This window comes from Oryza glaberrima, unplaced genomic scaffold (genome assembly GCF_000147395.1).
Source record: "Oryza glaberrima unplaced genomic scaffold, OglaRS2 ChrUN-Ctg41, whole genome shotgun sequence".
Classification (NCBI taxonomy): Eukaryota; Viridiplantae; Streptophyta; class Magnoliopsida; order Poales; family Poaceae; genus Oryza; species Oryza glaberrima.
Genome location: NW_026267046.1, coordinates 19,919 through 44,396, shown reverse-complemented (window position 1 = coordinate 44,396; position 24,478 = coordinate 19,919). Strand labels below are relative to the sequence as shown.

General features: G+C 50.1%; 58 non-coding genes and 13 pseudogenes across 58 annotated transcripts; all 71 read left to right on the top strand.

The window, feature by feature from the left end:
• The first annotated feature begins 196 nt into the window (after positions 1-196).
• Positions 197-322, top strand: LOC127759501 (5S ribosomal RNA; annotated as a pseudogene).
• Positions 323-528: 206 nt separating this feature from the next.
• On the top strand, positions 529-647 carry LOC127759269 (5S ribosomal RNA). Its single transcript, XR_008014574.1, has one exon. It is a non-coding gene; the product is annotated as a 5S ribosomal RNA (ribosomal RNA).
• Positions 648-853: 206 nt separating this feature from the next.
• On the top strand, positions 854-972 carry LOC127759474 (5S ribosomal RNA). The gene has a single exon (XR_008014763.1). It is a non-coding gene; the product is annotated as a 5S ribosomal RNA (ribosomal RNA).
• A 206-nt stretch (positions 973-1,178) lies between these two features.
• Positions 1,179-1,297, top strand: LOC127759400 (5S ribosomal RNA). Its single transcript, XR_008014706.1, has one exon. It is a non-coding gene; the product is annotated as a 5S ribosomal RNA (ribosomal RNA).
• A 206-nt stretch (positions 1,298-1,503) lies between these two features.
• On the top strand, positions 1,504-1,617 carry LOC127759517 (5S ribosomal RNA; annotated as a pseudogene).
• Positions 1,618-1,823: 206 nt separating this feature from the next.
• On the top strand, positions 1,824-1,942 carry LOC127759351 (5S ribosomal RNA). Its single transcript, XR_008014654.1, has one exon. It is a non-coding gene; the product is annotated as a 5S ribosomal RNA (ribosomal RNA).
• A 443-nt stretch (positions 1,943-2,385) lies between these two features.
• LOC127759268 (5S ribosomal RNA) lies at positions 2,386-2,504 on the top strand. The gene has a single exon (XR_008014573.1). It is a non-coding gene; the product is annotated as a 5S ribosomal RNA (ribosomal RNA).
• Positions 2,505-2,710: 206 nt separating this feature from the next.
• LOC127759363 (5S ribosomal RNA) lies at positions 2,711-2,829 on the top strand. Its single transcript, XR_008014668.1, has one exon. It is a non-coding gene; the product is annotated as a 5S ribosomal RNA (ribosomal RNA).
• A 206-nt stretch (positions 2,830-3,035) lies between these two features.
• Positions 3,036-3,154, top strand: LOC127759398 (5S ribosomal RNA). Its single transcript, XR_008014705.1, has one exon. It is a non-coding gene; the product is annotated as a 5S ribosomal RNA (ribosomal RNA).
• Positions 3,155-3,360: 206 nt separating this feature from the next.
• Positions 3,361-3,479, top strand: LOC127759276 (5S ribosomal RNA). The gene has a single exon (XR_008014581.1). It is a non-coding gene; the product is annotated as a 5S ribosomal RNA (ribosomal RNA).
• Positions 3,480-3,657: 178 nt separating this feature from the next.
• On the top strand, positions 3,658-3,783 carry LOC127759500 (5S ribosomal RNA; annotated as a pseudogene).
• A 206-nt stretch (positions 3,784-3,989) lies between these two features.
• Positions 3,990-4,108, top strand: LOC127759267 (5S ribosomal RNA). The gene has a single exon (XR_008014572.1). It is a non-coding gene; the product is annotated as a 5S ribosomal RNA (ribosomal RNA).
• A 206-nt stretch (positions 4,109-4,314) lies between these two features.
• On the top strand, positions 4,315-4,433 carry LOC127759406 (5S ribosomal RNA). The gene has a single exon (XR_008014712.1). It is a non-coding gene; the product is annotated as a 5S ribosomal RNA (ribosomal RNA).
• Positions 4,434-4,639: 206 nt separating this feature from the next.
• On the top strand, positions 4,640-4,758 carry LOC127759380 (5S ribosomal RNA). The gene has a single exon (XR_008014688.1). It is a non-coding gene; the product is annotated as a 5S ribosomal RNA (ribosomal RNA).
• A 205-nt stretch (positions 4,759-4,963) lies between these two features.
• On the top strand, positions 4,964-5,082 carry LOC127759487 (5S ribosomal RNA). The gene has a single exon (XR_008014773.1). It is a non-coding gene; the product is annotated as a 5S ribosomal RNA (ribosomal RNA).
• A 170-nt stretch (positions 5,083-5,252) lies between these two features.
• Positions 5,253-5,371, top strand: LOC127759452 (5S ribosomal RNA). Its single transcript, XR_008014749.1, has one exon. It is a non-coding gene; the product is annotated as a 5S ribosomal RNA (ribosomal RNA).
• Positions 5,372-5,636: 265 nt separating this feature from the next.
• Positions 5,637-5,777, top strand: LOC127759471 (5S ribosomal RNA; annotated as a pseudogene).
• Positions 5,778-5,983: 206 nt separating this feature from the next.
• LOC127759301 (5S ribosomal RNA) lies at positions 5,984-6,102 on the top strand. The gene has a single exon (XR_008014605.1). It is a non-coding gene; the product is annotated as a 5S ribosomal RNA (ribosomal RNA).
• Positions 6,103-6,366: 264 nt separating this feature from the next.
• LOC127759465 (5S ribosomal RNA) lies at positions 6,367-6,507 on the top strand (annotated as a pseudogene).
• Positions 6,508-6,713: 206 nt separating this feature from the next.
• LOC127759489 (5S ribosomal RNA) lies at positions 6,714-6,832 on the top strand. Its single transcript, XR_008014775.1, has one exon. It is a non-coding gene; the product is annotated as a 5S ribosomal RNA (ribosomal RNA).
• Positions 6,833-7,002: 170 nt separating this feature from the next.
• LOC127759416 (5S ribosomal RNA) lies at positions 7,003-7,121 on the top strand. Its single transcript, XR_008014721.1, has one exon. It is a non-coding gene; the product is annotated as a 5S ribosomal RNA (ribosomal RNA).
• A 232-nt stretch (positions 7,122-7,353) lies between these two features.
• On the top strand, positions 7,354-7,472 carry LOC127759369 (5S ribosomal RNA). Its single transcript, XR_008014675.1, has one exon. It is a non-coding gene; the product is annotated as a 5S ribosomal RNA (ribosomal RNA).
• A 269-nt stretch (positions 7,473-7,741) lies between these two features.
• On the top strand, positions 7,742-7,860 carry LOC127759295 (5S ribosomal RNA). Its single transcript, XR_008014599.1, has one exon. It is a non-coding gene; the product is annotated as a 5S ribosomal RNA (ribosomal RNA).
• A 206-nt stretch (positions 7,861-8,066) lies between these two features.
• On the top strand, positions 8,067-8,185 carry LOC127759504 (5S ribosomal RNA). Its single transcript, XR_008014785.1, has one exon. It is a non-coding gene; the product is annotated as a 5S ribosomal RNA (ribosomal RNA).
• A 170-nt stretch (positions 8,186-8,355) lies between these two features.
• On the top strand, positions 8,356-8,474 carry LOC127759451 (5S ribosomal RNA). Its single transcript, XR_008014748.1, has one exon. It is a non-coding gene; the product is annotated as a 5S ribosomal RNA (ribosomal RNA).
• A 265-nt stretch (positions 8,475-8,739) lies between these two features.
• LOC127759441 (5S ribosomal RNA) lies at positions 8,740-8,868 on the top strand (annotated as a pseudogene).
• A 206-nt stretch (positions 8,869-9,074) lies between these two features.
• Positions 9,075-9,193, top strand: LOC127759300 (5S ribosomal RNA). Its single transcript, XR_008014604.1, has one exon. It is a non-coding gene; the product is annotated as a 5S ribosomal RNA (ribosomal RNA).
• Positions 9,194-9,428: 235 nt separating this feature from the next.
• On the top strand, positions 9,429-9,569 carry LOC127759470 (5S ribosomal RNA; annotated as a pseudogene).
• A 206-nt stretch (positions 9,570-9,775) lies between these two features.
• LOC127759326 (5S ribosomal RNA) lies at positions 9,776-9,894 on the top strand. The gene has a single exon (XR_008014628.1). It is a non-coding gene; the product is annotated as a 5S ribosomal RNA (ribosomal RNA).
• A 206-nt stretch (positions 9,895-10,100) lies between these two features.
• LOC127759478 (5S ribosomal RNA) lies at positions 10,101-10,219 on the top strand. The gene has a single exon (XR_008014765.1). It is a non-coding gene; the product is annotated as a 5S ribosomal RNA (ribosomal RNA).
• Positions 10,220-10,389: 170 nt separating this feature from the next.
• On the top strand, positions 10,390-10,508 carry LOC127759323 (5S ribosomal RNA). The gene has a single exon (XR_008014625.1). It is a non-coding gene; the product is annotated as a 5S ribosomal RNA (ribosomal RNA).
• Positions 10,509-10,740: 232 nt separating this feature from the next.
• Positions 10,741-10,859, top strand: LOC127759418 (5S ribosomal RNA). The gene has a single exon (XR_008014723.1). It is a non-coding gene; the product is annotated as a 5S ribosomal RNA (ribosomal RNA).
• Positions 10,860-11,065: 206 nt separating this feature from the next.
• Positions 11,066-11,184, top strand: LOC127759464 (5S ribosomal RNA). The gene has a single exon (XR_008014759.1). It is a non-coding gene; the product is annotated as a 5S ribosomal RNA (ribosomal RNA).
• Positions 11,185-11,624: 440 nt separating this feature from the next.
• Positions 11,625-11,743, top strand: LOC127759325 (5S ribosomal RNA). The gene has a single exon (XR_008014627.1). It is a non-coding gene; the product is annotated as a 5S ribosomal RNA (ribosomal RNA).
• A 206-nt stretch (positions 11,744-11,949) lies between these two features.
• On the top strand, positions 11,950-12,068 carry LOC127759467 (5S ribosomal RNA). The gene has a single exon (XR_008014760.1). It is a non-coding gene; the product is annotated as a 5S ribosomal RNA (ribosomal RNA).
• Positions 12,069-12,239: 171 nt separating this feature from the next.
• LOC127759420 (5S ribosomal RNA) lies at positions 12,240-12,358 on the top strand. The gene has a single exon (XR_008014725.1). It is a non-coding gene; the product is annotated as a 5S ribosomal RNA (ribosomal RNA).
• A 269-nt stretch (positions 12,359-12,627) lies between these two features.
• On the top strand, positions 12,628-12,716 carry LOC127759524 (5S ribosomal RNA; annotated as a pseudogene).
• A 194-nt stretch (positions 12,717-12,910) lies between these two features.
• LOC127759477 (5S ribosomal RNA) lies at positions 12,911-13,029 on the top strand. Its single transcript, XR_008014764.1, has one exon. It is a non-coding gene; the product is annotated as a 5S ribosomal RNA (ribosomal RNA).
• A 161-nt stretch (positions 13,030-13,190) lies between these two features.
• LOC127759333 (5S ribosomal RNA) lies at positions 13,191-13,309 on the top strand. Its single transcript, XR_008014635.1, has one exon. It is a non-coding gene; the product is annotated as a 5S ribosomal RNA (ribosomal RNA).
• Positions 13,310-13,515: 206 nt separating this feature from the next.
• Positions 13,516-13,634, top strand: LOC127759338 (5S ribosomal RNA). The gene has a single exon (XR_008014639.1). It is a non-coding gene; the product is annotated as a 5S ribosomal RNA (ribosomal RNA).
• A 206-nt stretch (positions 13,635-13,840) lies between these two features.
• LOC127759274 (5S ribosomal RNA) lies at positions 13,841-13,959 on the top strand. The gene has a single exon (XR_008014579.1). It is a non-coding gene; the product is annotated as a 5S ribosomal RNA (ribosomal RNA).
• Positions 13,960-14,121: 162 nt separating this feature from the next.
• LOC127759440 (5S ribosomal RNA) lies at positions 14,122-14,240 on the top strand. The gene has a single exon (XR_008014742.1). It is a non-coding gene; the product is annotated as a 5S ribosomal RNA (ribosomal RNA).
• Positions 14,241-14,446: 206 nt separating this feature from the next.
• LOC127759331 (5S ribosomal RNA) lies at positions 14,447-14,565 on the top strand. The gene has a single exon (XR_008014633.1). It is a non-coding gene; the product is annotated as a 5S ribosomal RNA (ribosomal RNA).
• Positions 14,566-14,771: 206 nt separating this feature from the next.
• LOC127759337 (5S ribosomal RNA) lies at positions 14,772-14,890 on the top strand. The gene has a single exon (XR_008014638.1). It is a non-coding gene; the product is annotated as a 5S ribosomal RNA (ribosomal RNA).
• A 206-nt stretch (positions 14,891-15,096) lies between these two features.
• LOC127759312 (5S ribosomal RNA) lies at positions 15,097-15,215 on the top strand. The gene has a single exon (XR_008014615.1). It is a non-coding gene; the product is annotated as a 5S ribosomal RNA (ribosomal RNA).
• A 162-nt stretch (positions 15,216-15,377) lies between these two features.
• LOC127759462 (5S ribosomal RNA) lies at positions 15,378-15,496 on the top strand. Its single transcript, XR_008014758.1, has one exon. It is a non-coding gene; the product is annotated as a 5S ribosomal RNA (ribosomal RNA).
• Positions 15,497-15,702: 206 nt separating this feature from the next.
• On the top strand, positions 15,703-15,828 carry LOC127759499 (5S ribosomal RNA; annotated as a pseudogene).
• Positions 15,829-16,034: 206 nt separating this feature from the next.
• Positions 16,035-16,153, top strand: LOC127759266 (5S ribosomal RNA). Its single transcript, XR_008014571.1, has one exon. It is a non-coding gene; the product is annotated as a 5S ribosomal RNA (ribosomal RNA).
• A 206-nt stretch (positions 16,154-16,359) lies between these two features.
• On the top strand, positions 16,360-16,478 carry LOC127759461 (5S ribosomal RNA). The gene has a single exon (XR_008014757.1). It is a non-coding gene; the product is annotated as a 5S ribosomal RNA (ribosomal RNA).
• A 206-nt stretch (positions 16,479-16,684) lies between these two features.
• LOC127759397 (5S ribosomal RNA) lies at positions 16,685-16,803 on the top strand. Its single transcript, XR_008014704.1, has one exon. It is a non-coding gene; the product is annotated as a 5S ribosomal RNA (ribosomal RNA).
• A 206-nt stretch (positions 16,804-17,009) lies between these two features.
• On the top strand, positions 17,010-17,123 carry LOC127759515 (5S ribosomal RNA; annotated as a pseudogene).
• Positions 17,124-17,329: 206 nt separating this feature from the next.
• LOC127759349 (5S ribosomal RNA) lies at positions 17,330-17,448 on the top strand. The gene has a single exon (XR_008014652.1). It is a non-coding gene; the product is annotated as a 5S ribosomal RNA (ribosomal RNA).
• A 442-nt stretch (positions 17,449-17,890) lies between these two features.
• LOC127759265 (5S ribosomal RNA) lies at positions 17,891-18,009 on the top strand. Its single transcript, XR_008014570.1, has one exon. It is a non-coding gene; the product is annotated as a 5S ribosomal RNA (ribosomal RNA).
• Positions 18,010-18,215: 206 nt separating this feature from the next.
• Positions 18,216-18,334, top strand: LOC127759494 (5S ribosomal RNA). The gene has a single exon (XR_008014780.1). It is a non-coding gene; the product is annotated as a 5S ribosomal RNA (ribosomal RNA).
• A 203-nt stretch (positions 18,335-18,537) lies between these two features.
• LOC127759396 (5S ribosomal RNA) lies at positions 18,538-18,656 on the top strand. Its single transcript, XR_008014703.1, has one exon. It is a non-coding gene; the product is annotated as a 5S ribosomal RNA (ribosomal RNA).
• Positions 18,657-18,862: 206 nt separating this feature from the next.
• Positions 18,863-18,976, top strand: LOC127759514 (5S ribosomal RNA; annotated as a pseudogene).
• Positions 18,977-19,182: 206 nt separating this feature from the next.
• On the top strand, positions 19,183-19,301 carry LOC127759348 (5S ribosomal RNA). Its single transcript, XR_008014651.1, has one exon. It is a non-coding gene; the product is annotated as a 5S ribosomal RNA (ribosomal RNA).
• Positions 19,302-19,743: 442 nt separating this feature from the next.
• Positions 19,744-19,862, top strand: LOC127759264 (5S ribosomal RNA). Its single transcript, XR_008014569.1, has one exon. It is a non-coding gene; the product is annotated as a 5S ribosomal RNA (ribosomal RNA).
• Positions 19,863-20,068: 206 nt separating this feature from the next.
• On the top strand, positions 20,069-20,187 carry LOC127759493 (5S ribosomal RNA). The gene has a single exon (XR_008014779.1). It is a non-coding gene; the product is annotated as a 5S ribosomal RNA (ribosomal RNA).
• Positions 20,188-20,390: 203 nt separating this feature from the next.
• On the top strand, positions 20,391-20,509 carry LOC127759395 (5S ribosomal RNA). Its single transcript, XR_008014702.1, has one exon. It is a non-coding gene; the product is annotated as a 5S ribosomal RNA (ribosomal RNA).
• Positions 20,510-20,715: 206 nt separating this feature from the next.
• On the top strand, positions 20,716-20,834 carry LOC127759275 (5S ribosomal RNA). The gene has a single exon (XR_008014580.1). It is a non-coding gene; the product is annotated as a 5S ribosomal RNA (ribosomal RNA).
• A 206-nt stretch (positions 20,835-21,040) lies between these two features.
• Positions 21,041-21,166, top strand: LOC127759498 (5S ribosomal RNA; annotated as a pseudogene).
• Positions 21,167-21,372: 206 nt separating this feature from the next.
• On the top strand, positions 21,373-21,491 carry LOC127759272 (5S ribosomal RNA). The gene has a single exon (XR_008014577.1). It is a non-coding gene; the product is annotated as a 5S ribosomal RNA (ribosomal RNA).
• Positions 21,492-21,697: 206 nt separating this feature from the next.
• LOC127759450 (5S ribosomal RNA) lies at positions 21,698-21,816 on the top strand. Its single transcript, XR_008014747.1, has one exon. It is a non-coding gene; the product is annotated as a 5S ribosomal RNA (ribosomal RNA).
• Positions 21,817-22,022: 206 nt separating this feature from the next.
• LOC127759394 (5S ribosomal RNA) lies at positions 22,023-22,141 on the top strand. The gene has a single exon (XR_008014701.1). It is a non-coding gene; the product is annotated as a 5S ribosomal RNA (ribosomal RNA).
• A 206-nt stretch (positions 22,142-22,347) lies between these two features.
• Positions 22,348-22,461, top strand: LOC127759513 (5S ribosomal RNA; annotated as a pseudogene).
• A 206-nt stretch (positions 22,462-22,667) lies between these two features.
• Positions 22,668-22,786, top strand: LOC127759347 (5S ribosomal RNA). Its single transcript, XR_008014650.1, has one exon. It is a non-coding gene; the product is annotated as a 5S ribosomal RNA (ribosomal RNA).
• A 442-nt stretch (positions 22,787-23,228) lies between these two features.
• Positions 23,229-23,347, top strand: LOC127759330 (5S ribosomal RNA). Its single transcript, XR_008014632.1, has one exon. It is a non-coding gene; the product is annotated as a 5S ribosomal RNA (ribosomal RNA).
• A 206-nt stretch (positions 23,348-23,553) lies between these two features.
• Positions 23,554-23,672, top strand: LOC127759313 (5S ribosomal RNA). Its single transcript, XR_008014616.1, has one exon. It is a non-coding gene; the product is annotated as a 5S ribosomal RNA (ribosomal RNA).
• A 206-nt stretch (positions 23,673-23,878) lies between these two features.
• LOC127759393 (5S ribosomal RNA) lies at positions 23,879-23,997 on the top strand. The gene has a single exon (XR_008014700.1). It is a non-coding gene; the product is annotated as a 5S ribosomal RNA (ribosomal RNA).
• Positions 23,998-24,243: 246 nt separating this feature from the next.
• LOC127759392 (5S ribosomal RNA) lies at positions 24,244-24,362 on the top strand. Its single transcript, XR_008014699.1, has one exon. It is a non-coding gene; the product is annotated as a 5S ribosomal RNA (ribosomal RNA).
• Positions 24,363-24,478: the final 116 nt, after the last annotated feature.

Sequence of the window (24,478 nt, the reverse complement as noted above, 5' to 3'; positions counted from 1 at the left end):
CGTCTCTCTCTCCCCTCTTTTGACTCGCGCCGCTGCGTCCCTCGTGTTGTGTCGCTCCTTGGGCGAGAGCTGCGGAGAATCGGATGTAACATTTTCTATATATGTCCGTGGATATATCATTTGCCTGATTCCGAGTCCGTATGAGAAAGTTACGCCTATTTTAAGAAATGACATCCGAATGACGCCTAGGCATATCGGATGCGATCATACCAGCACTAAAGCACCGGATCCCATCAGAACTGCGAAGTTAAGCGTGCTTGGGCGAGAGGCGAGAGTAGTACTAGGATGGGTGACCTCCTGGGAAGTCCTCGTGTTGCATCCCTCCTTTTTGTCGTCTCTCTCTCCCCTCTTTTGACTCGCGCCGCTGCGTCCCTCGTGTTGTGTCGCTCCTTGGGCGATAGCTGCGGAGAATCGGATGTAACATTTTCTGTAGATGTCCGTGGATATATCATTTGCCTGATTCCGAGTCCGTATCAGAAAGTTACGCATATTTTATGAAATGACATCCAAATGACGCCTAGGCATATCGGATGCGATCATACCAGCACTAAACCACCGGATCCCATCAGAACTCCGAAGGTAAGCGTGCTTGGGCGAGAGTAGTACTAGGATGGGTGACCTCCTGGGAAGTCCTCGTGTTGCATCCCTCCTTTTTGTCGTCTCTCTCTACCCTCTTTTGACTCGCTCCGCTGCGTCCCTCGTGTTGTGTCGCTCCTTGGGCGAGAGCTGCGGAGAATCGGATGTAACATTTTCTGTAGATGTCCGTGGATATATCATTTGCCTGATTCCGAGTCCGTATGAGAAAGTTACGCCTATTTTAAGAAATGACATCCGAATGACGCCTAGGCATATTGGATGCGATCATACCAGCACTAAAGCACCGGATCCCATCAGAACTCCGAAGTTAAGCGTGCTTGGGCGAGAGTAGTACTAGGATGGGTGACCTCCTGGGAAGTCCTCGTGTTGCATCCCTCCTTTTTGTCGTCTCTCTCTCCCCTCTTTTGACTCGCGCCGCTGCGTCCCTCGTGTTGTGTCGCTCCTTGGGCGAGAGCTGCGGAGAATCGGATGTAACATTTTCTGTAGATGTCCGTGGATATATCATTTGCCTGATTCCGAGTCCGTATGAGAAAGTTACGCCTATTTTAAGAAATGACATCCGAATGACGCCTAGGCATATCGGATGCGATCATACTAGCACGAAAGCACCGGATCCCATCAGAACTCCGAAGTTAAGCGTGGTTGGGCGAGAGTAGTACTAGGATGGCTGACCTCCTGGGAAGTCCTCGTGTTGCATCCCTCCTTTTTGTTGTCTCTCTCTCCCCTCTTTTGACTCGCGCCGCTGCGTCCCTCGTGTTGTGTCGCTCCTTGGGCGAGAGCTGCGGAGAATCGGATGTAACATTTTCTGTAGATGTCCGTGGATATATCATTTGCCTGATTCCGAGTCCGTATGAGAAAGTTACGCCTATTTTAAGAAATAACATCCGAATGACGCCTAGGCATATTGGATGCGATTATACCAGCACTAAAGCACTAGATCCCATCAGAACTTCGAAGTTAAGCGTGCTTAGGTGAGAGTAGTACTAGGATGGGTGACAGGAAGTCCTCGTGTTGCATCCCTCCTTTTTGTCATCTCTCTCTCCCCTCTTTTGACTCGCGCCGCTGCGTCCCTCGTGTTGTGCCGCTCCTTGGGCGAGAGCTGCGGAGAATCGGATGTAACATTTTCTGTAGATGTCCGTGGATATATCATTTGCCTGATTCCGAGTCCGTATGAGAAAGTTACGCCTATTTTAAGAAATGACATCCGAATGACGCCTAGGCATATTGGATGCGATCATACCAGCACTAAAGCACCGTATCCCATCAGAACTCCGAAGTTAAGCGTGCTTGGGCGAGAGTAGTACTAGGATGGGTGACCTCCTGGGAAGTCCTCGTGTTGCATCCCTCTTTTTTGTCGTCTCTCTCTCCCCTCTTTTGACTCGCGGCGCTGCGTCCCTCGTGTTGTGTCGCTCCTTGGGCGAGAGCTGGGGAGAATCGGATGTAACATTTTCTGTAGATGTCCGTGGATATATCATTTGCTTGATTCCGAGTCCGTATGAGAAAGTTACGCCTATTTTAAGAAATGACATCCGAATAACGCCTAGTCATATCGGATGCGATCATACCAGCACTAAAGCACCGGTTCCCATCAGAACTCTCTCTCCCCTCTTTTTACTCGCGCCGCTACGTCCCTCGTGTTGTGTCGCTCCTTGGGCGAGAGCTGCGGAGAATCGGATTGTAACATTTTCTGTAGATGTCCGTGGATATATCATTTGCCTGATTCCGAGTCCGTATGAGAAAGTTACGCATATTTTATGAAATGACATCCAAATGACGCCTAGGCATATCGGATGCGATCATACCAGCACTAAACCACCGGATCCCATCAGAACTCCGAAGGTAAGCGTGCTTGGGCGAGAGTAGTACTAGGATGGGTGACCTCCTGGGAAGTCCTCGTGTTGCATCCCTCCTTTTTGTCGTCTCTCTCTACCCTCTTTTGACTCGCTCCGCTGCGTCCCTCGTGTTGTGTCGCTCCTTGGGCGAGAGCTGCGGAGAATCGGATGTAACATTTTCTGTAGATGTCCGTGGATATATCATTTGCCTGATTCCGAGTCCGTATGAGAAAGTTACGCCTATTTTAAGAAATGACATCCGAATGATGCCTAGGCATATTGGATGCGATCATACCAGCACTAAAGCACCGGATCCCATCAAAACTCCGAAGTTAAGCGTGCTTGGGCGAGAGTAGTACTAGGATGGGTGACCTCCTAGGAAGTCCTCGTGTTGCATCCCTCCTTTTTGTCGTCTCTCTCTCCCCTCTTTTGACTCCCGCCGCTGCGTCCCTCGTGTTGTGTCGCTCCTTGGGCGAGAGCTGCGGAGAATCGGATGTAACATTTTCTGTAGATGTCCGTGGATATATCATTTGCCTGATTCCGAGTCCGTATGAGAAAGTTACGCCTATTTTAAGAAATGACATCCGAATGACGCCTAGGCATATCGGATGCGATCATACTAGCACGAAAGCACCGGATCCCATCAGAACTCCGAAGTTAAGCGTGGTTGGGCGAGAGTAGTACTAGGATGGCTGACCTCCTGGGAAGTCCTCGTGTTGCATCCCTCCTTTTTGTTGTCTCTCTCTCCCCTCTTTTGACTCGCGCCGCTGCGTCCCTCGTGTTGTGTCGCTCCTTGGGCGAGAGCTGCGGAGAATCGGATGTAACATTTTCTGTAGATGTCCGTGGATATATCATTTGCCTGATTCCAAGTCCGTATGAGAAAGTTACGCCTATTTTAAGAAATGACATCCGAATGACGCCTAGGCATATCGGATGCGATCATACCTGCACTAAAGCACCGGATCCCATTAGAACTCCGAAGTTAAGCGTGCTTGGGCGAGAGTAGTACTAGGATGGGTGACCTCCTGGGAAGTCCTCGTGTTGCATCCCTCCTTTTTGTCGTCTCTCTCTCCCCTCTTTTGACTCGCGCCGCTGCGACAGCTGCGGAGAATCGGATGTAACATTTTCTGTATATGTCCGTGGATATATCATTTGCCTGATTCCGAGTCCGTATGAGAAAGTTACGCCTATTTTAAGAAATGACATCCGAATGACGCCTAGGCATATCGGATGCGATCATACCAGCACTAAAGCACCGGATCCCATCAGAACTGCGAAGTTAAGCGTGCTTGGGCGAGAGGCGAGAGTAGTACTAGGATGGGTGACCTCCTGGGAAGTCCTCGTGTTGCATCCCTCCTTTTTGTCGTCTCTCTCTCCCCTCTTTTGACTCGCGCCGCTGCGTCCCTCGTGTTGTGTCGCTCCTTGGGCGATAGCTGCGGAGAATCGGATGTAACATTTTCTGTAGATGTCCGTGGATATATCATTTGCCTGATTCCGAGTCCGTATCAGAAAGTTACGCATATTTTATGAAATGACATCCAAATGACGCCTAGGCATATCGGATGCGATCATACCAGCACTAAACCACCGGATCCCATCAGAACTCCGAAGGTAAGCGTGCTTGGGCGAGAGTAGTACTAGGATGGGTGACCTCCTGGGAAGTCCTCGTGTTGCATCCCTCCTTTTTGTCGTCTCTCTCTACCCTCTTTTGACTCGCTCCGCTGCGTCCCTCGTGTTGTGTCGCTCCTTGGGCGAGAGCTGCGGAGAATCGGATGTAACATTTTCTGTAGATGTCCGTGGATATATCATTTGCCTGATTCCGAGTCCGTATGAGAAAGTTACGCCTATTTTAAGAAATGACATGCGAATGACGACTAGGCATATTGGATGCGATCATACCAGCACTAAAGCACCGGATCCCATCAGAACTCCGAAGTTAAGTATGCTTGGGCGAGAGTAGTACTAGGATGGGTGACCTCCTGGGAAGTCCTCTTGTTGCATCCCTCCTTTTTGTCGTCTCTCTCTCCCCTCTTTTGACTCGCGCCGCTGCGTCCCTCGTGTTGTTTCGCTCCTTGGGCGAGAGCTGCGGGGAATCGGATGTAACATTTTCTGTAGATGTATGTGGATATATCATTTGCCTGATTCCGAGTCCGTATGAGAAAGTTACGCCTATTTTAAGAAATGACATCCGAATGACGCCTAGGCATATCGGATGTGATCATACCAGCACTAAAGCTCCGGATCCCATCAAAACTCCGAAGTTAAGCGTGCTTGGGCGAGAGTAGTACTAGGATGGGTGACCTCCTGGGAAGTCCTCGTGTTGCATCCCTCCCTTTTGTCGTCTCTCTCTCCCCTCTTTTGACTCGCGCCGCTGCGTCCCTTGTGTTGTGTCGCTCCTTGGGCGAGAGCTGCGGAGAATCGGATGTAACATTTTCTGTAGATGTCCGTGGATATATCATTTGCCTGATTCCGAGTCCGTATGAGAAAGTTACACCTATTTAAGAAAAGACATCCGAACGACGCCTAGACATATCCGATGCGATCATACCAGCACTAAAGCAGCAGATCCCATCAGAACTCCAGAGTTAAGCGTGCTTGGGCGAGAGTAGTACTAGGATGGGTGACCTCCCGGGAAGTCCTCGTGTTGCATCCTCCTTTTTGTCGTCTCTCTCTCCCCTCTTTTGACTCGCGCGCTGCTGCGGGGAATCGGATGTAACATTTTCTGTAGAAGTCCGTGGATATATCATTTGCCTGATTCCGAGTCCGTATGAGAAAGTTACGCCTATTTTAAGAAATGACATCCGAACGACGCCTAGACATATCCGATGCGATCATACCAGCACTAAAGCAGCAGATCCCATCAGAACTCCGAAGTTAAGCATGCTTGGGCGAGAGTAGTACTAGGATGGGTGACCTCCTGGGAAGTCCTCGTGTTGCATCCCTCCTTTTTGTCGTCTCTCTCTCCCTCTTTTGACTTTTTGTCGTCTCTCTCTCCCTCTTTTGACTTTTTGTCGTCTCTCTCTCCCTCTTTTGACTCGCGCCGCTGCGTCCCTCGTGTTGTGTCGCTCCTTGGGCGAGAGCTGCGGAGAATCGGATGTAACATTTTCTGTAGATGTCCGCGGATATATCATTTGCCTGATTCCGAGTCCGTATGAGAAAGTTACGCCTATTTTAAGAAATGACATCCGAATGACGCCTAGGCATATCGGATGCGATCATACCAGCACTAAAGCACCGGATCCCATCAGAACTCCGAAGTTAAGCGTGCTTGGGCGCGAAGTTAAGCGTGCTTGGGCGAGAGTAGTACTAGGATGGGTGACCTCCTGGGATGTCCTCGTGTTGCATTCCTCCTTTTTGTCGTGTCTCTCTCCCCTCTTTTGACTCGCGCCGCTGCGTCCCTCGTGTTGTGTCGCTCCATGGGCGAGAGCTGGGGAGAATCGGATGTAACATTTTCTGTAGTTGTCCGTGGATATATCATTTGCCTGATTCCGAGTCCGTATGAGAAAGTTACGCCTATTTTAACAAATGACATCCGAATGACGCCTAGACGTATCGGATGCGATCATACCAGCACTAAAGCACCGGATCCCATCAGAACTCCGAAGTTAAGCATGCTTGGGCGAGAGTAGTACTAGGATGGGTGACCTCCTGGGAAGTCCTCGTGTTGCATCCCTCCTTTTTGTCGTCTCTCTCTCCCTCTTTTGACTTTTTGTCGTCTCTCTCTCCCTCTTTTGACTTTTGTCGTCTCTCTCTCCCTCTTTTGACTCGCGCCGCTGCGTCCCTCGTGTTGTGTCGCTCCTTGGGCGAGAGCTGCGGAGAATCGGATGTAACATTTTCTGTAGATATCCGTGGATATATCATTTGCCTGATTCCGAGTCCGTATGAGAAAGTTACGCCTATTTTAAGAAATGACATCCGAATGACGCCTAGGCATATCGGATGCGATCATACCAGCACTAAAGCACCGGATCCCATCAGAACTCCGAAGTTAAGCGTGCTTGGGCGCGAAGTTAAGCGTGCTTGGGCGAGAGTAGTACTAGGATGGGTGACCTCCTGGGATGTCCTCGTGTTGCATCCCTCCTTTTTGTCGTCTCTCTCTCCCCTCTTTTGACTCGCGCCGCTGCGTCCCTCGTGTTGTATCGCTCCTTGGGCGAGAGCTGCGGGGAATTGGATGTAACATTTTCTGTAGATGTACGTGGATATATCATTTGCCTGATTCCGAGTCCGTATGAGAAAGTTACACCAATTTTAAGAAATGACATCCGAACGACGCCTAGACATATCCGATGCGATCATACCAGCACTAGAGCAGCAGATCCCATCAGAACTCCAGAGTTAAGCGTGCTTGGGCGAGAGTAGTACTAGGATGGGTGACCTCCTGGGAAGTCCTCGTGTTGCATCCTCCTTTTTGTCGTCTCTCTCTCCCCTCTTTTGACTCGCGCGCTGCTGCGGGGAATCGGATGTAACATTTTCTGTAGATGTCCGTGGATATATCATTTGCCTGATTCCGAGTCCGTATGAGAAAGTTACGCCTATTTTAAGAAATGACATCCGAATGACGCCTAGACGTATCGGATGCGATCATACCAGCACTAAAGCATCGGATCCCATCAGAACTCCGAAGTTAAGCATGCTTTGGCGAGAGTAGTACTAGGATGGGTGACCTCCTGGGAAGTCCTCGTGTTGCATCCCTCCTTTTTGTCGTCTCTCTCCTCTTTTGACTTTTTGTCGTCTCTCTCTCCCTCTTTTGACTCGCGCCGCTGCGTCCCTCGTGTTGTGTCGCTCCTTGGGCGAGAGCTGCGGAGAATCGGATGTAACATTTTCTGTAGATGTCCGTGGATATATCATTTGCCTGATTCCGAGTCCGTATGAGAAAGTTACGCCTATTTTAAGAAATGACATCCGAATGACGCCTAGGCATATCCGATGCGATCATACCAGCACTAAAGCACCAGATCCCATCAGAACTCCGAAGTTAAGCGTGCTTGGGCGAGAGTAGTACTAGGATGGGTGACCTCCTGAGAAGTCCTCGTGTTGCATCCTCCTTTTTGTCGTCTCTCTCTCCCCTGCTTTGACTCGCGCCGCTGCGTCCCTCGTGTTGCGTCGCTCCTTGGGCGAGAGCTCTCTCCCCTCTTTTGACTCGCGCCGCTGCGTCCCTCGTGTTGTGTCGCTCCTTGGGCGAGAGCTGGGGAGAATCGGATGTAACATTTTCTGTAGATATCCGTGGATATATCATTTGCCTGATTCCGAGTCCGTATGAGAAAGTTACGCCTATTTTAAGAAATGACATCCGAATGACGACTAGGCATATTGGATGCGATCATACCAGCACTAAAGCACCAGATCCCATCAGAACTCCGAAGTTAAGCGTGCTTGGGCGAGAGTAGTACTAGGATGGGTGACCTCCTGGGAAGTCCTCGTGTTGCATCCCTCCCTTTTGTCGTCTCTCTCTCCCCTCTTTTGACTCGCGCCGCTGCGTCCCTTGTGTTGTGTCGGTCCTTGGGCGAGAGCTGCGGAGAATCGGATGTAACATTTTCTGTAGATGTCCGTGGATATATCATTTGCCTGATTCCGAGTCCGTATGAGAAAGTTACACCTATTTTAAGAAAAGACATCCGAACGACGCCTAGACATATCCGATGCGATCATACCAGCACTAAAGCAGCAGATCCCATCAGAACTCCAGAGTTAAGCGTGCTTGGGCGAGAGTAGTACTAGGATGGGTGACCTCCCGGGAAGTCGTCGTGTTGCATCCTCCTTTTTGTCGTCTCTCTCTCCCCTCTTTTGACTCGCGCGCTGCTGCGGGGAATCGGATGTAACATTTTCTGTAGATGTCCGTGGATATATCATTTGCCTGATTCCGAGTCCGTATGAGAAAGTTACGCCTATTTTAAGAAATGACATCCGAACGACGCCTAGACATATCCGATGCGATCATACCAGCACTAAAGCAGCAGATCCCATCAGAACTCCGAAGTTAAGCATGCTTGGGCGAGAGTAGTACTAGGATGGGTGACCTCCTGGGAAGTCCTCGTGTTGCATCCCTCCTTTTTGTCGTCTCTCTCTGCCTCTTTTGACTTTTTGTCGTCTCTCTCTCCCTCTTTTGACTTTTTGTCGTCTCTCTCTCCCTCTTTTGACTCGCGCCGCTGCGTCCCTCGTGTTGTGTCGCTCCTTGGGCGAGAGCTGCGGAGAATCGGATGTAACATTTTCTGTAGATGTCCGTGGATATATCATTTGCCTGATTCCGAGTCCGTATGAGAAAGTTACGCCTATTTTAAGAAATGACATCCGAATGACGCCTAGGCATATCGGATGCGATCATACCAGCACTAAAGCACCGGATCCCATCAGAACTCCGAAGTTAAGCGTGCTTGGGCGTGCTTGGGCGAGAGTAGTACTAGGATGGGTGACCTCCTGGGATGTCCTCGTGTTGCATTCCTCCTTTTTGTCGTGTCTCTCTCCCCTCTTTTGACTCGCGCCGCTGCGTCCCTCGTGTTGTGTCGCTCCATGGGCGAGAGCTGGGGAGAATCGGATGTAACATTTTCTGTAGTTGTCCGTGGATATATCATTTGCCTGATTCCGAGTCCGTATGAGAAAGTTACGCCTATTTTAACAAATGACATCCGAATGACGCCTAGACGTATCGGATGCGATCATACCAGCACTAAAGCACCGGATCCCATCAGAACTCCGAAGTTAAGCATGCTTGGGCGAGAGTAGTACTAGGATGGGTGACCTCCTGGGAAGTCCTCGTGTTGCATCCCTCCTTTTTGTCGTCTCTCTCTCCCTCTTTTGACTTTTTGTCGTCTCTCTCTCCCTCTTTTGACTCGCGCCGCTGCGTCCCTCGTGTTGTGTCGCTCCTTGGGCGAGAGCTGCGGAGAATCGGATGTAACATTTTCTGTAGATATCCGTGGATATATCATTTGCCTGATTCCGAGTCCGTATGAGAAAGTTACGCCTATTTTAAGAAATGACATCCGAATGACGCCTAGGCATATCGGATGCGATCATACCAGCACTAAAGCACCGGATCCCATCAGAACTCCGAAGTTAAGCGTGCTTGGGCGCGAAGTTAAGCGTGCTTGGGCGAGAGTAGTACTAGGATGGGTGACCTCCTGGGATGTCCTCGTGTTGCATTCCTCCTTTTTGTCGTCTCTCTCTCCCCTCTTTTGACTCGCGCCGCTGCGTCCCTCGTGTTGTGTCGCTCCTTGGGCGAGAGCTGGGGAGAATCGGATGTAACATTTTCTGTAGATGTCCGTGGATATATCATTTGCCTGATTCCGAGTCCGTATGAGAAAGTTACGCCTATTTTAAGAAATGACATCCGAATGACGCCTAGGCATATTGGATGCGATCATACCAGCACTAAAGCACCGGATCCCATCAGAACACCGAAGTTAAGCGTGCTTGGGCGAGAGTAGTACTAGGATGGGTGACCTCCTGGGAAGTCCTCGTGTTGCATCCCTCCTTTTTGTCGTCTCTCTCTCCCCTCTTTTGACTCGCGCCGCTGCGTCCCTCGTGTTGTATCGCTCCTTGGGCGAGAGCTGCGGGGAATCGGATGTAACATTTTCTGTAGATGTACGTGGATATATCATTTGCCTGATTCCGAGTCCGTATGAGAAAGTTACACCAATTTTAAGAAATGACATCCGAACGACGCCTAGACATATCCGATGCGATCATACCAGCACTAAAGCAGCAGATCCCATCAGAACTCCAGAGTTAAGCGTGCTTGGGCGAGAGTAGTACTAGGATGGGTGACCTCCTGGGAAGTCCTCGTGTTGCATCCTCCTTTTTGTCGTCTCTCTCTCCCCTCTTTTGACTCGCGCGCTGCTGCGGGGAATCGGATGTAACATTTTCTGTAGATGTCCGTGGATATATCATTTGCCTGATTCCGAGTCCGTATGAGAAAGTTACGCCTATTTTAAGAAATGACATCCGAATGACGCCTAGACGTATCGGATGCGATCATACCAGCACTAAAGCACCGGATCCCATCAGAACTCCGAAGTTAAGCATGCTTGGGCGAGAGCAGTACTAGGATGGGTGACCTCCTGGGAAGTCCTCGTGTTGCATCCCTCCTTTTTGTCGTCTCTCTCCTCTTTTGACTTTTTGTCGTCTCTCTCTCCCTCTTTTGACTCGCGCCGCTGCGTCCCTCGTGTTGTGTCGCTCCTTGGGCGAGAGCTGCGGAGAATCGGATGTAACATTTTCTGTAGATGTCCGTGGATATATCATTTGCCTGATTCCGAGTCCGTATGAGAAAGTTACGCCTATTTTAAGAAATGACATCCGAATGACGCCTAGGCATATCGGATGTGATCATACCAGCACTAAAGCTCCGGATCCCATCAGAACTCCGAAGTTAAGCGTGCTTGGGCGAGAGTAGTACTAGGATGGATGACCTTCTTGGAAGTCCTCGTGTTGCATCTCTCCTTTTTGTCGTCTCTCTCTCCCCTCTTTTGACTCGCGCCGCTGCGTCCCTCGTGTTGTGTCGCTCCTTGGGCGAGAGATGCGGAGAATCGGATGTAACATTTTCTGTAGATGTCCGTGGATATATCATTTGCCTAATTCCGAGTCCGTATGAGAAAGTGACGCCTATTTTAAGAAATGACATCCGAATGACGCCTAGGCATATCCGATGCGATCATACCAGCACTAAAGCACCAGATCCCATCAGAACTCCGAAGTTAAGCGTGCTTGGGCGAGAGTAGTGCTAGGATGGGTGACCTCCTGAGAAGTCCTCGTGTTACATCCTCCTTTTTGTCGTCTCTCTCTCCCCTCCTTTGACTCGCGCCGCTGCGTCCCTCGTGTTGCGTCGCTCCTTGGGCGAGAGCTCTCTCCCCTCTTTTGACTCGCGCCGCTGCGTCCCTCGTGTTGTGTCGCTCCTTGGGCGAGAGCTGGGGAGAATCGGATGTAACATTTTCTGTAGATGTGTCGTCTCTCTCTCCCCTCCTTTGACTCGCGCCGCTGCGTCCCTCGTGTTGCGTCGCTCCTTGGGCGAGAGCTCTCTCCCCTCTTTTGACTCGCGCCGCTGCGTCCCTCGTGTTGTGTCGCTCCTTGGGCGAGAGCTGGGGAGAATCGGATGTAACATTTTCTGTAGATGTCCGTGGATATATCATTTGCCTGATTCCGAGTCCGTATGAGAAAGTTACGCCTATTTTAAGAAATGACATCCGAATGACGCCTAGGCATATTGGATGCGATCATACCAGCACTAAAGCACCGGATCCCATCAGAACACCGAAGTTAAGCGTGCTTGGGCGAGAGTAGTACTAGGATGGGTGACCTCCTGGGAAGTCCTCGTGTTGCATCCCTCCTTTTTGTCGTCTCTCTCTCCCCTCTTTTGACTCGCGCCGCTGCGTCCCTCGTGTTGTATCGCTCCTTGGGCGAGAGCTGCGGGGAATCGGATGTAACATTTTCTGTAGATGTACGTGGATATATCATTTGCCTGATTTCGAGTCCGTATGAGAAAGTTACACCAATTTTAAGAAATGACATCCGAACGACGCCTAGACATATCCGATGCGATCATACCAGCACTAAAGCAGCAGATCCCATCAGAACTCCAGAGTTAAGCGTGCTTGGGCGAGAGTAGTACTAGGATGGGTGACCTCCTGGGAAGTCCTCGTGTTGCATCCCTCCTTTTTGTCGTCTCTCTCTCCCCTCTTTTGACTCGCGCGCTGCTGCGGGGAATCGGATGTAACATTTTTTGTAGATGTCCGTGGATATATCATTTGCCTGATTCCGAGTCCGTATGAGAAAGTGACGCCTATTTTAAGAAATGACATCCGAATGACGCCTAGGCATATCCGATGCGATCATACCAGCACTAAAGCACCAGATCCCATCAGAACTCCGAAGTTAAGCGTGCTTGGGCGAGAGTAGTGCTAGGATGGGTGACCTCCTGAGAAGTCCTCGTGTTGCATCCTCCTTTTTGTCGTCTCTCTCTCCCCTCCTTTGACTCGCGCCGCTGCGTCCCTCGTGTTGCGTCGCTCCTTGGGCGAGAGCTCTCTCCCCTCTTTTGACTCGCGCCGCTGCGTCCCTCGTGTTGTGTCGCTCCTTGGGCGAGAGCTGGGGAGAATCGGATGTAACATTTTCTGTAGATGTCTGTGGATATATCATTTGCCTGATTCCGAGTCCGTATGAGAAAGTTACGCCTATTTTAAGAAATGACATCCGAATGACGCCTAGGCATATTGGATGCGATCATACCAGCACTAAAGCACCGGATCCCATCAGAACTCCGAAGTTAAGCGTGCTTGGGAGGAAGTCCTCGTGTTGCATCCCTCCTTTTTGTCGTCTCTCTCTCCCCTCTTTTGACTCGCGCCGCTGCGTATCGCTCCTTGGGCGAGAGCTGCGGGGAATCGGATGTAACATTTACTGTAGATGTACGTGGATATATCATTTGCCTGATTCCGAGTCCGTATGAGAAAGTTACACCTATTTTAAGAAATGACATCCGAACGACGCCTAGACATATCCGATGCGATCATACCAGCACTAAAGCAGCAGATCCCATCAGAACTCCAGAGTTAAGCGTGCTTGGGCGAGAGTAGTACTAGGATGGGTGACCTCCTGGGAAGTCCTCGTGTTGCATCCTCATTTTTGTCGTCTCTCTCTCCCCTCTTTTGACTCGCGCCGGAATCGGATGTAACATTTTCTGTAGATGTCCGTGGATATATCATTTGCCTGATTCCGAGTCCGTATGAGAAAGTTACGCCTATTTTAAGAAATGACATCCGAATGACGCCTAGACATATCGGATGCGATCATACTAGCACTAAAGCATCGGATCCCATCAGAACTCCGAAGTTAAGCGTGCTTGGGCGAGAGTAGTACTAGGATGGGTGACCTCCTGGGAAGTCCTCGTGTTGCATCCCTCCTTTTTGTCGTCTATCTCTCCCCTCTTTTGACTCGCGCCGCTGCGTCCCTCGTGTTGTGTCGCTCCTTGGGCGAGAGCTGCGGAGAATCGGATGTAACATTTTCTGTAGATGTCCGTGGATATATCATTTGCCTGATTCCGAGTCCGTATGAGGAAGTTACGCCTATTTTAAGAAATGACATCCGAATGACGCCTAGACATATTGGATGCGATCATACCAGCACTAAAGAACCGGATCCCATCGGAACTCCGAAGTTAAGCGTGCTTGGGCGAGAGTAGTACTAGGATGGGTGACCTCCTGGGAAGTCCTCGTGTTGCATCCCTCCTTTTTGTCGTCTCTCTCTCCCCTCTTTTGACTCGCGCCGCTGCGTCCCTCGTGTTGTGTCGCTCCTTGGGCGAGAGCTGCGGAGAATCGGATGTAATATTTTCTGTAGATGTCCGTGGATATATCATTTGCCTGATTCCGAGTCCGTATGAGAAAGTTACGCCTATTTTAAGAGATGACATCCGAATGACGCCTAGACGTATTGGATGCGATCATACCAGCACTAAAGCACCGGATCCCATTAGAACTCCGAAGTTAAGCGTGCTTGGGCGAGAGTAGTACTAGGATGGGTGACCTCCTGGGAACTCCTCGTGTTGCATCCCTCCTTTTTGTCGTCTCTCTCTCCCCTCTTTTGACTCGCGCCGGAATCGGATGTAACATTTTCTGTAGATGTCCGTGGATATATCATTTGCCTAATTCCGAGTCCGTGTGAGAAAGTTACGCCTATTTTAAGAAATGACATCCGAATGACGCCTAGACATATCGGATGCGATCATACCAGCACTAAAGCACCGGATGTCATCAGAACTCTGAAGTTAAGCGTGCTTGGGCGAGAGTAGTACTAGGATGGGTGACCTCCTGGGAAGTCTACGTGTTGCATCCCTCCTTTTTGTCGTCTCTCTCTCCCCTCTTTTGACTCGCGCCGTTGCGTCCCTCGTGTTGTGTCGCTCCTTGGGCGAGAGCTGCGGAGAATCGGATGTAACTTTTTCTGTAGATGTCCGTGGATATATCATTTGCCTGATTCCGAGTCCGTATGAGAAAGTTACGCCTATTTTAAGAAATGACATCCGAATGACGCCTAGACATATTGGATGCGATCATACTAGCACTAAAGCATCGGATCCCATCAGAACTCCGAAGTTAAGCGTGCTTGGGCGAGAGTAGTACTAGGATGGGTGACCTCCTGGGAAGTCCTCGTGTTGCATCCCTCCTTTTTGTCGTCTATCTCTCCCCTCTTTTGACTCGCGCCGCTGCGTCCCTCGTGTTTTGTCGCTCCTTGGGCGAGAGCTGCGGAGAATCGGATGTAACATTTTCTGTAGATGTCCGTGGATATATCATTTGCCTGATTCCGAGTCCGTATGAGAAAGTTACGCCTATTTTAAGAAATGACATCCGAATGACGCCTAGACATATTGGATGCGATCATACCAGCACTAAAGAACCGGATCCCATCGGAACTCCGAAGTTAAGCGTGCTTGGGCGAGAGTAGTACTAGGATGGGTGACCTCCTGGGAAGTCCTCGTGTTGCATCCCTCCTTTTTGTCGTCTCTCTCTCCCCTCTTTTGACTCGCGCCGCTGCGTCCCTCGTGTTGTGTCGCTCCTTGGGCGAGAGCTGCGGAGAATCGGATGTAATATTTTCTGTAGATGTCCGTGGATATATCATTTGCCTGATTCCGAGTCCGTATGAGAAAGTTACGCCTATTTTAAGAGATGACATCCGAATGACGCCTAGACATATTGGATGCGATCATACCAGCACTAAAGCACCGGATCCTATTAGAACTCCGAAGTTAAGCGTGCTTGGGCGAGAGTAGTACTAGGATGGGTGACCTCCTGGGAAGTCCTCGTGTTGCATCCCTCCTTTTTGTCGTCTCTCTCTCCCCTCTTTTGACTCGCGCCGGAATCGGATGTAACATTTTCTGTAGATGTCCGTGGATATATCATTTGCCTAATTCCGAGTCCGTATGAGAAAGTTACGCCTATTTTAAGAAATGACATCCGAATGACGCCTAGACATATCGGATGCGATCATACCAGCACTAAAGCACCGGATGTCATCAGAACTCTGAAGTTAAGCGTGCTTGGGCGAGAGTAGTACTAGGATGGGTGACCTCCTGGGAAGTCTATGTGTTGCATCCCTCCTTTTTGTCGTCTCTCTCTCCCCTCTTTTGACTCGCGCCGCTGCGTCCCTCGTGTTGTGTCGCTCCTTGGGCGAGAGCTGCGGAGAATCGGATGTAACATTTTCTGTATATGTCCGTGGATATATCATTTGCCTGATTCCGAGTCCGTATGAGAAAGTTACGCCTATTTTAAGAAATGACATCCGAATGACGCCTAGGCATATCGGATGCGATCATACCAGCACTAAAGCACCGGATCCCATCAGAACTGCGAAGTTAAGCGTGCTTGGGCGAGAGGCGAGAGTAGTACTAGGATGGGTGACCTCCTGGGAAGTCCTCGTGTTGCATCCCTCCTTTTTGTCGTCTCTCTCTCACCTCTTTTGACTCGCGCCGCTGCGTCCCTCGTGTTGTGTCGCTCCTTGGGCGATAGCTGCGGAGAATCGGATGTAACATTTTCTGTAGATGTCCGTGGATATATCATTTGCCTGATTCCGAGTCCGTATCAGAAAGTTACGCATATTTTATGAAATGACATCCAAATGACGCCTAGGCATATCGGATGCGATCATACCAGCACTAAACCACCGGATCCCATCAGAACTCCGAAGGTAAGCGTGCTTGGGCGAGAGTAGTACTAGGATGGGTGACCTCCTGGGAAGTCCTCGTGTTGCATCCCTCCTTTTTGTCGTCTCTCTCTACCCTCTTTTGACTCGCTCCGCTGCGTCCCTCGTGTTGTGTCGCTCCTTGGGCGAGAGCTGCGGAGAATCGGATGTAACATTTTCTGTAGATGTCCGTGGATATATCATTTGCCTGATTCCGAGTCCGTATGAGAAAGTTACGCCTATTTTAAGAAATGACATCCGAATGACGCCTAGGCATATTGGATGCGATCATACCAGCACTAAAGCACCGGATCCCATCAGAACTCCGAAGTTAAGCGTGCTTGGGCGAGAGTAGTACTAGGATGGGTGACCTCCTGGGAAGTCCTCGTGTTGCATCCCTCCTTTTTGTCGTCTCTCTCTCCCCTCTTTTGACTCGCGCCGCTGCGTCCCTCGTGTTGTGTCGCTCCTTGGGCGAGAGCTGCGGAGAATCGGATGTAACATTTTCTGTAGATGTCCGTGGATATATCATTTGCCTGATTCCGAGTCCGTATGAGAAAGTTACGCCTATTTTAAGAAATGACATCCGAATGACGCCTAGGCATATCGGATGCGATCATACTAGCACGAAAGCACCGGATCCCATCAGAACTCCGAAGTTAAGCGTGGTTGGGCGAGAGTAGTACTAGGATGGCTGACCTCCTGGGAAGTCCTCGTGTTGCATCCCTCCTTTTTGTTGTCTCTCTCTCCCCTCTTTTGACTCGCGCCGCTGCGTCCCTCGTGTTGTGTCGCTCCTTGGGCGAGAGCTGCGGAGAATCGGATGTAACATTTTCTGTAGATGTCCGTGGATATATCATTTGCCTGATTCCGAGTCCGTATGAGAAAGTTACGCCTATTTTAAGAAATAACATCCGAATGACGCCTAGGCATATTGGATGCGATTATACCAGCACTAAAGCACTAGATCCCATCAGAACTTCGAAGTTAAGCGTGCTTAGGCGAGAGTAGTACTAGGATGGGTGACAGGAAGTCCTCGTGTTGCATCCCTCCTTTTTGTCATCTCTCTCTCCCCTCTTTTGACTCGCGCCGCTGCGTCCCTCGTGTTGTGCCGCTCCTTGGGCGAGAGCTGCGGAGAATCGGATGTAACATTTTCTGTAGATGTCCGTGGATATATCATTTGCCTGATTCCGAGTCCGTATGAGAAAGTTACGCCTATTTTAAGAAATGACATCCGAATGACGCCTAGGCATATTGGATGCGATCATACCAGCACTAAAGCACCGTATCCCATCAGAACTCCGAAGTTAAGCGTGCTTGGGCGAGAGTAGTACTAGGATGGGTGACCTCCTGGGAAGTCCTCGTGTTGCATCCCTCTTTTTTGTCGTCTCTCTCTCCCCTCTTTTGACTCGCGGCGCTGCGTCCCTCGTGTTGTGTCGCTCCTTGGGCGAGAGCTGGGGAGAATCGGATGTAACATTTTCTGTAGATGTCCGTGGATATATCATTTGCCTGATTCCGAGTCCGTATGAGAAAGTTACGCCTATTTTAAGAAATGACATCCGAATAACGCCTAGTCATATCGGATGCGATCATACCAGCACTAAAGCACCGGTTCCCATCAGAACTCTCTCTCCCCTCTTTTTACTCGCGCCGCTACGTCCCTCGTGTTGTGTCGCTCCTTGGGCGAGAGCTGCGGAGAATCGGATGTAACATTTTCTGTAGATGTCCGTGGATATATCATTTGCCTGATTCCGAGTCCGTATGAGAAAGTTACGCATATTTTATGAAATGACATCCAAATGACGCCTAGGCATATCGGATGCGATCATACCAGCACTAAACCACCGGATCCCATCAGAACTCCGAAGGTAAGCGTGCTTGGGCGAGAGTAGTACTAGGATGGGTGACCTCCTGGGAAGTCCTCGTGTTGCATCCCTCCTTTTTGTCGTCTCTCTCTACCCTCTTTTGACTCGCTCCGCTGCGTCCCTCGTGTTGTGTCGCTCCTTGGGCGAGAGCTGCGGAGAATCGGATGTAACATTTTCTGTAGATGTCCGTGGATATATCATTTGCCTGATTCCGAGTCCGTATGAGAAAGTTACGCCTATTTTAAGAAATGACATCCGAATGATGCCTAGGCATATTGGATGCGATCATACCAGCACTAAAGCACCGGATCCCATCAAAACTCCGAAGTTAAGCGTGCTTGGGCGAGAGTAGTACTAGGATGGGTGACCTCCTAGGAAGTCCTCGTGTTTCCCTCCTTTTTGTCGTCTCTCTCTCCCCTCTTTTGACTCCCGCCGCTGCGTCCCTCGTGTTGTGTCGCTCCTTGGGCGAGAGCTGCGGAGAATCGGATGTAACATTTTCTGTAGATGTCCGTGGATATATCATTTGCCTGATTCCGAGTCCGTATGAGAAAGTTACGCCTATTTTAAGAAATGACATCCGAATGACGCCTAGGCATATCGGATGCGATCATACTAGCACGAAAGCACCGGATCCCATCAGAACTCCGAAGTTAAGCGTGGTTGGGCGAGAGTAGTACTAGGATGGCTGACCTCCTGGGAAGTCCTCGTGTTGCATCCCTCCTTTTTGTTGTCTCTCTCTCCCCTCTTTTGACTCGCGCCGCTGCGTCCCTCGTGTTGTGTCGCTCCTTGGGCGAGAGCTGCGGAGAATCGGATGTAACATTTTCTGTAGATGTCCGTGGATATATCATTTGCCTGATTCCGAGTCCGTATGAGAAAGTTACGCCTATTTTAAGAAATAACATCCGAATGACGCCTAGGCATATTGGATGCGATTATACCAGCACTAAAGCACTAGATCCCATCAGAACTTCGAAGTTAAGCGTGCTTAGGCGAGAGTAGTACTAGGATGGGTGACAGGAAGTCCTCGTGTTGCATCCCTCCTTTTTGTCATCTCTCTCTCCCCTCTTTTGACTCGCGCCGCTGCGTCCCTCGTGTTGTGCCGCTCCTTGGGCGAGAGCTGCGGAGAATCGGATGTAACATTTTCTGTAGATGTCCGTGGATATATCATTTGCCTGATTCCGAGTCCGTATGAGAAAGTTACGCCTATTTTAAGAAATGACATCCGAATGACGCCTAGGCATATTGGATGCGATCATACCAGCACTAAAGCACCGTATCCCATCAGAACTCCGAAGTTAAGCGTGCTTGGGCGAGAGTAGTACTAGGATGGGTGACCTCCTGGGAAGTCCTCGTGTTGCATCCCTCTTTTTTGTCGTCTCTCTCTCCCCTCTTTTGACTCGCGGCGCTGCGTCCCTCGTGTTGTGTCGCTCCTTGGGCGAGAGCTGGGGAGAATCGGATGTAACATTTTCTGTAGATGTCCGTGGATATATCATTTGCCTGATTCCGAGTCCGTATGAGAAAGTTACGCCTATTTTAAGAAATGACATCCGAATAACGCCTAGTCATATCGGATGCGATCATACCAGCACTAAAGCACCGGTTCCCATCAGAACTCTCTCTCCCCTCTTTTTACTCGCGCCGCTACGTCCCTCGTGTTGTGTCGCTCCTTGGGCGAGAGCTGCGGAGAATCGGATGTAACATTTTCTGTAGATGTCCGTGGATATATCATTTGCCTGATTCCGAGTCCGTATGAGAAAGTTACGCATATTTTATGAAATGACATCCAAATGACGCCTAGGCATATCGGATGCGATCATACCAGCACTAAACCACCGGATCCCATCAGAACTCCGAAGGTAAGCGTGCTTGGGCGAGAGTAGTACTAGGATGGGTGACCTCCTGGGAAGTCCTCGTGTTGCATCCCTCCTTTTTGTCGTCTCTCTCTACCCTCTTTTGACTCGCTCCGCTGCGTCCCTCGTGTTGTGTCGCTCCTTGGGCGAGAGCTGCGGAGAATCGGATGTAACATTTTCTGTAGATGTCCGTGGATATATCATTTGCCTGATTCCGAGTCCGTATGAGAAAGTTACGCCTATTTTAAGAAATGACATCCGAATGATGCCTAGGCATATTGGATGCGATCATACCAGCACTAAAGCACCGGATCCCATCAAAACTCCGAAGTTAAGCGTGCTTGGGCGAGAGTAGTACTAGGATGGGTGACCTCCTAGGAAGTCCTCGTGTTTCCCTCCTTTTTGTCGTCTCTCTCTCCCCTCTTTTGACTCCCGCCGCTGCGTCCCTCGTGTTGTGTCGCTCCTTGGGCGAGAGCTGCGGAGAATCGGATGTAACATTTTCTGTAGATGTCCGTGGATATATCATTTGCCTGATTCCGAGTCCGTATGAGAAAGTTACGCCTATTTTAAGAAATGACATCCGAATGACGCCTAGGCATATCGGATGCGATCATACTAGCACGAAAGCACCGGATCCCATCAGAACTCCGAAGTTAAGCGTGGTTGGGCGAGAGTAGTACTAGGATGGCTGACCTCCTGGGAAGTCCTCGTGTTGCATCCCTCCTTTTTCTTGTCTCTCTCTCCCCTCTTTTGACTCGCGCCGCTGCGTCCCTCGTGTTGTGTCGCTCCTTGGGCGAGAGCTGCGGAGAATCGGATGTAACATTTTCTGTAGATGTCCGTGGATATATCATTTGCCTGATTCCAAGTCCGTATGAGAAAGTTACGCCTATTTTAAGAAATGACATCCGAATGACGCCTAGGCATATCGGATGCGATCATACCTGCACTAAAGCACCGGATCCCATTAGAACTCCGAAGTTAAGCGTGCTTGGGCGAGAGTAGTACTAGGATGGGTGACCTCCTGGGAAGTCCTCGTGTTGCATCCCTCCTTTTTGTCGTCTCTCTCTCCCCTCTTTTGACTCGCGCCGCTGCGTCCCTCGTGTTGTGTCGCTCCTTGGGCGAGAGCTGCGGAGAATCGGATGTAACATTTTCTGTATATGTCCGTGGATATATCATTTGCCTGATTCCGAGTCCGTATGAGAAAGTTACGCCTATTTTAAGAAATGACATCCGAATGACGCCTAGGCATATCGGATGCGATCATACCAGCACTAAAGCACCGGATCCCATCAGAACTGCGAAGTTAAGCGTGCTTGGGCGAGAGGCGAGAGTAGTACTAGGATGGGTGACCTCCTGGGAAGTCCTCGTGTTGCATCCCTCCTTTTTGTCGTCTCTCTCTCCCCTCTTTTGACTCGCGCCGCTGCGTCCCTCGTGTTGTGTCGCTCCTTGGGCGATAGCTGCGGAGAATCGGATGTAACATTTTCTGTAGATGTCCGTGGATATATCATTTGCCTGATTCCGAGTCCGTATCAGAAAGTTACGCATATTTTATGAAATGACATCCAAATGACGCCTAGGCATATCGGATGCGATCATACCTGCACTAAACCACCGGATCCCATCAGAACTCCGAAGGTAAGCGTGCTTGGGCGAGAGTAGTACTAGGATGGGTGACCTCCTGGGAAGTCCTCGTGTTGCATCCCTCCTTTTTGTCGTCTCTCTCTACCCTCTTTTGACTCGCTCCGCTGCGTCCCTCGTGTTGTGTCGCTCCTTGGGCGAGAGCTGCGGAGAATCGGATGTAACATTTTCTGTAGATGTCCGTGGATATATCATTTGCCTGATTCCGAGTCCGTATGAGAAAGTTACGCCTATTTTAAGAAATGACATCCGAATGACGCCTAGGCATATTGGATGCGATCATACCAGCACTAAAGCACCGGATCCCATCAGAACTCCGAAGTTAAGCGTGCTTGGGCGAGAGTAGTACTAGGATGGGTGACCTCCTGGGAAGTCCTCGTGTTGCATCCCTCCTTTTTGTCGTCTCTCTCTCCCCTCTTTTGACTCGCGCCGCTGCGTCCCTCGTGTTGTGTCGCTCCTTGGGCGAGAGCTGCGGAGAATCGGATGTAACATTTTCTGTAGATGTCCGTGGATATATCATTTGCCTGATTCCGAGTCCGTATGAGAAAGTTACGCCTATTTTAAGAAATGACATCCGAATGACACCTAGGCATATCGGATGCGATCATACTAGCACGAAAGCACCGGATCCCATCAGAACTCCGAAGTTAAGCGTGGTTGGGCGAGAGTAGTACTAGGATGGCTGACCTCCTGGGAAGTCCTCGTGTTGCATCCCTCCTTTTTGTTGTCTCTCTCTCGCCTCTTTTGACTCGCGCCGCTGCGTCCCTCGTGTTGTGTCGCTCCTTGGGCGAGAGCTGCGGAGAATCGGATGTAACATTTTCTGTAGATGTCCGTGGATATATCATTTGCCTGATTCCGAGTCCGTATGAGAAAGTTACGCCTATTTTAAGAAATAACATCCGAATGACGCCTAGGCATATTGGATGCGATTATACCAGCACTAAAGCACTAGATCCCATCAGAACTTCGAAGTTAAGCGTGCTTAGGCGAGAGTAGTACTAGGATGGGTGACAGGAAGTCCTCGTGTTGCATCCCTCCTTTTTGTCATCTCTCTCTCCCCTCTTTTGACTCGCGCCGCTGCGTCCCTCGTGTTGTGCCGCTCCTTGGGCGAGAGCTGCGGAGAATCGGATGTAACATTTTCTGTAGATGTCCGTGGATATATCATTTGCCTGATTCCGAGTCCGTATGAGAAAGTTACGCCTATTTTAAGAAATGACATCCGAATGACGCCTAGGCATATTGGATGCGATCATACCAGCACTAAAGCACCGTATCCCATCAGAACTCCGAAGTTAAGCGTGCTTGGGCGAGAGTAGTACTAGGATGGGTGACCTCCTGGGAAGTCCTCGTGTTGCATCCCTCTTTTTTGTCGTCTCTCTCTCCCCTCTTTTGACTCGCGGCGCTGCGTCCCTCGTGTTGTGTCGCTCCTTGGGCGAGAGCTGGGGAGAATCGTATGTAACATTTTCTGTAGATGTCCGTGGATATATCATTTGCCTGATTCCGAGTCCGTATGAGAAAGTTACGCCTATTTTAAGAAATGACATCCGAATAACGCCTAGTCATATCGGATGCGATCATACCAGCACTAAAGCACCGGTTCCGATCAGAACTCTCTCTCCCCTCTTTTTACTCGCGCCGCTACGTCCCTCGTGTTGTGTCGCTCCTTGGGCGAGAGCTGCGGAGAATCGGATGTAACATTTTCTGTAGATGTCCGTGGATATATCATTTGCCTGATTCCGAGTCCGTATGAGAAAGTTACGCATATTTTATGAAATGACATCCAAATGACGCCTAGGCATATCGGATGCGATCATACCAGCACTAAGCCACCGGATCCCATCAGAACTCCAAAGGTAAGCGTGCTTGGGCGAGAGTAGTACTAGGATGGGTGACCTCCTGGGAAGTCCTCGTGTTGCATCCCTCCTTTTTGTCGTCTCTCTCTACCCTCTTTTGACTCGCTCCGCTGCGTCCCTCGTGTTGTGTCGCTCCTTGGGCGAGAGCTGCGGAGAATCGGATGTAACATTTTCTGTAGATGTCCGTGGATATATCATTTGCCTGATTCCGAGTCCGTATGAGAAAGTTACGCCTATTTTAAGAAATGACATCCGAATGACGCCTAGGCATATTGGATGCGATCATACCAGCACTAAAGCACCGGATCCCATCAAAACTCCGAAGTTAAGCGTGCTTGGGCGAGAGTAGTACTAGGATGGGTGACCTCCTGGGAAGTCCTCGTGTTGCATCCCTCCTTTTTGTCGTCTCTCTCTCCCCTCTTTTGACTCCCGCCGCTGCGTCCCTCGTGTTGTGTCGCTCCTTGGGCGAGAGCTGCGGAGAATCGGATGTAACATTTTCTGTAGATGTCCGTGGATATATCATTTGCCTGATTCCGAGTTCGTATGAGAAAGTTACGCCTATTTTAAGAAATGACATCCGAATGACGCCTAGGCATATCGGATGCGATCATACTAGCACGAAAGCACCGGATCCCATCAGAACTCCGAAGTTAAGCGTGGTTGGGCGAGAGTAGTACTAGGATGGCTGACCTCCTGGGAAGTCCTCGTGTTGCATCCCTCCTTTTTGTTGTCTCTGGGAAGTCCTCGTGTTGCATCCCTCCTTTTTATCGTCTCTCTCTCCCCTCTTTTGACTCGCGCCGCTGCGTCCCTCGTGTTGTGTCGCTCCTTGGGGGAGAGCTGCGAGGAATCGGATGTAACATTTTCTGTACATGTCCGTGGATATATCATTTGCCTGATTCCGAGTCCGTATGAGAAAGTTACGCCTATTTTAAGAAATGACATCCGAATGACGCCTAGGCATATCGGATGCGATCATACCAGCACTAAAGCACCGGATCCCATCAAAACTCCGAAGTTAAGCGTGCTTGGGCGAGAGTAGTACTAGGATGGGTGACCTCCTGGGAAGTCCTCATGTTGCATCCCTCCTTTTTGTCGTCTCTCTCTCCCCTCTGTTGACTCGCGCCGTTGCGTCCCTCGTGTTGTGTCGCTCCTTGGGCGAGAGCTGGGGAGAATCGGATCTAACATTTTCTGTAGATGTC